We start from the raw sequence: 4,159 nt of genomic DNA, 5'->3' as shown, positions 1-4,159 counted from the left end.
TAAGACAAAGTAAGATATGTTTTTTTAAAATGAGATTACTTTTCTAATGTGAAATATGCTTGACAATATACTTTTCTTTGCAGACCAAACATAAGACTAATATTCCAGAAAAAAAGGCTATTTTACTTTCTTGAAATTCCTTTTTTGCAGTGATTCCTATGGTATCTGCAAAAAAACAGGAGGCGGAGGCCAGAGCCCTAGAAAAGGATATGTAAAGTGTATACACAAATGTTCTCTACATTACCTTTGAAATAAGATACAACGCAATGTAGGTGATTATTCAAAAGTAATGTCATGAGCGCTGGTATTGATACCGCTTATAGTACAGTGGCCAACAAACAACTTAAGCAAACATTGTACTAGCAGAATATATTTGCATGCTTTCATATTGTATTTGATTTTTATTTCTCATTCCCTATGTTCTGTTGCCATACTGGCTGGGATATATAGGACATCTAATTAGGGGTGGGAAAATGGATTCTTAAAATGCATCACAGCTCTTTCTTGTTTACCATCGTAAAGTGTAAAGACGTATAACAAGAGAGGTACAGTTGCGCTCAAAAGTTTGCATACTATAGTTTGGTAATATACAGCTACGGAAAAAATTAAGAGACCACTGCACCTTTTTCTTTCCTTTCCAAAAAAGTTGGGGAAGGAAAGTCTACATACCCTTAGTTCTGTATACTGTGTTTTGCCCACTTTAGCATCAATGACAGCGTGCAGTCTTTTGTAATAGTTGTTTATGAGGCCCCACATTCTTGCAGGTGGTATAGTTGCCCATTTGACTTGGCAAAATGCTTTGTTCATGCAAGACGTTGCTGGTCATGCAACATTTTGCACAAACCACATGTTTGAGATCTCCCCAGAGTGGCTTGATGATATTAAGGTCAGGATACTGTGATGGCCACTCCAGAACCTTCATCTTTTTCTGCTGCAACCACTGAAGGGTCAACTTGGCCTTGTGCTTAGGGTCATTGTCGTGCTGGAAAGTCTAAGAGCGTCCCATGCGCAGCTTTCATGCAGAAGAAAGCAAATTGTCTGCCAGCATTTTCTGATAACATGCTGCATTCATTTTGCCATACATTTTCACAAGATTCCCTGTGCCTTTAGAGCTCACACACCCCAAATATCAGTGAGCAACACCATGCTTAACAGTGGTGATGGTATTCTGTTCACTATAGGCATTGTTGACCCCTCTCCAAACATAGCACTTATGGTTGGGACCATAAAGCTCTATTTTGGTCTCGTCGCTCCAAATTACAGTTTGCCAGAAGCTGGGAGGCGTGTCAAGACTAGACTGTTAACTATCTTAACTTATATATTTCAATGATGGCTTTTATTGTGAAAAAGAACATCGGAGTAAGCACTGCTAGTATAATATCCTGCTGCTAGAAGAACGGTAAAGAAGCGATGAATGGCCAAGTGAAATGTCGAGAGAATCGAAGGGTTTGTCTATCCTTAACAAATCCTAATATCCACCAGAACTGTTTTATTTTAGGCTGCCTATTACATAGCTACGTAGGGTTGTAGCCAGCTATGTTTTTGTCTGTCCTGAACCTCAGGCGTAAGGCATTCTGACTGTTACGGGAGGTGAACACGGGACCTGTTGTTCCAGAGCCAGCATCTCTAACCACTATGCTATTTAACAAGGGGTGGGCAACTAGTAAGTCAGTTAGAGACATTCACTCTTCTAGGCTGGCTCCGCTTAAAAAACTAAAAACCAAGCCTAGTTCAGCCGGCCCGCATTAAAAACTGTCCATCTCAAGATTCGAATACAGTTCACCAACAAGAAAGACTGTATCACTAACCACTACACCACAGAGCAGTACATCTGTTGGGTGTCAATATAGCCTCTTTTGTCACTGGCCTTTTTAATAGTTAATTGGCCATTCATGAATGACATTGATACAGTTAAACTGACTAACGTGTCTTACTTAGTTTACCTCCACCACAAATAGCGTCTATGTATTCCGTTCGCCACTGGCTGTTTTAACAGCGTATTAGCCAGTAATAAGCTTTACCGGTATCTACTACTTACTGGAATAGTCATAAGAATTGAGCAATTGTTAGTGAGACTGAACTTTACACTGCCAAAGCTATTTCATTTCATGGCATATAACATACTTTTTTCTTTCATTCCTGAATGACATTGATACAATAACTATCAATAAAAGTGACAATATCTAACTTTTTCATGAAGTGCAAAGATGACAGAAATGTGGAATCTACCAGAAATAGTCACAATACTTTATAACCGTAAACAGTTTTCGTTCATGCTTAGCCTACCACAACATAGTAACTGAATGTTGTAGCCAGACAGGTTTTTGTCTATCCTGACCCAAAAAGCATGCCGGATGCATACTTCGAAAATACACAAGAAATGGGCGCAATATAACAGTAAACAGTTTTATTGTGGCCCGCAATTAAAATGTATGAATGTAATTGTTCTCACTAGATTCGAACTTGGGTTTTCCACGGAAGAGGCACAATCTTTAACCACTACGCCACAACACTACGTTTCATCATTCGCTACACACCAATGATCATTGTGTTAAAATGATTTACGTTTCTTAAGTTTACCTACACCACAAATAGTGTCTATGAACTGTATGGCTTTTGCCCCTGGCTGTTTTAACAGCTTATTAGCCAGGAATATGCTTACTAGTATCTACTAACTTCCTAGGAATAGTTATAAGAATTGAGCAATTGCTAGCGAGACCGGAGATAAACTTTTCCATGCCAGAAATAGTCGCAATATAACCCTATACAGTTTTAGTTAAGGCTTACTATAACGTAACTACTGAATGTTCCGGCTAAGTGTTTGTCTATCTTGACCAAAAACGCATGCACGGATGCGTACTTCGAAAAACCAACAGAAACAGTCAAAATATAACCATAAACGGTTTTATTTTAGGCTTACTATAATGTAGATACTTAAGGTTACAGCCAGTTTTCGTCTTTATGGAATAATTCATAATGTATACTTCGTTTTGACTGCGAGGAGATACAAACGCGGGACCTATAGTTTGCAGGTCCACTTCTCTAACCACTACGCTATTTAACAAGGTCATTCACACACTCAGTCAGTAAGAGACATTCGCTCTTCTTAGCCGGCTCCGAAAAAATTAAGAGACCACTTTTTTACAACTGCACCAAAAGTTGGAAAGGAAGGTTCTGAGTGAGGAACAGAAGGGTTAAAATTAAGAGACCACTGCAAATTGAACGCTTCTCTTCCTCACTCAAAACCTTCCTTTCCAACTTTTGATGCAGTTGTAAAAAAGTGGTCTCTTAATTTTTTCGGGTGCTGTACAAGAATTCACTGTTTTTGTTTGTTACAATTAGATTCCCTACATTGACTGGGAGGCCTGTGGCCATCTAGTTGAACTCACTGGAGTAGTTGATCCTGTCATCCAGAATCATCTGAACAGATGGACCACCTAGAAGCGACCATTGGCCAGCTGTTGCAGTCAGTTTCCTTTGGCACTGCTATTTAGGACTAGTTCAATGCAGTACAGTTGGTTCAAGTAATGATGGGTAACTGAGGAATATAATAAAAATGTTATGGTCAAACTATTGTTGATTGTAATTGTATCCTAATAAAAAGAATTCTGCACATCTACATATTAGGCTTATGTTACCAACAGAAAATGTAATAATACATATTTTACTTTGGACTACCTAATATTGGCCTATACTACAAGCAATAGTAACCATGTTGTACCCCACCACGCATTCTGGCCAAGCGTTATAGCGTGACAATGAAAGAATTAACAGACGCTGATTCAGTCTCCCATTCAGATTCCATTGGGTGGAGGATAATAAATATATACATTGGATAAAAAGTCTAAACACCCCTTTTAAAATGCCAGTTTCTTGTGATGTAAAAGAATGAGACAAAGATAAATCATGTCAGAACTTTTTCCACCTTTAATGTGACCCATAATGTGAACAATTCAATTGAAAAAACAAAAATCTTTGAGGGGGACAAATAAAAACTCACAATAACCTGGTTGCATAAGTGTGCACACCCTCTTATAACTGGGCATGTTGATGTGTTCAGAATGAACCAATCACATTCAAACTCATGTTAAATAGAAGTCATTACACACCTGCCATCATTTAAAGTGACCAGATTAATCACAAATAAAGTTCAGCTGTT

This window comes from Esox lucius, chromosome 13, assembly GCF_011004845.1.
Source record: "Esox lucius isolate fEsoLuc1 chromosome 13, fEsoLuc1.pri, whole genome shotgun sequence".
NCBI lineage: Eukaryota > Metazoa > Chordata > Actinopteri > Esociformes > Esocidae > Esox > Esox lucius.
This window is presented reverse-complemented; position numbering follows the sequence as displayed.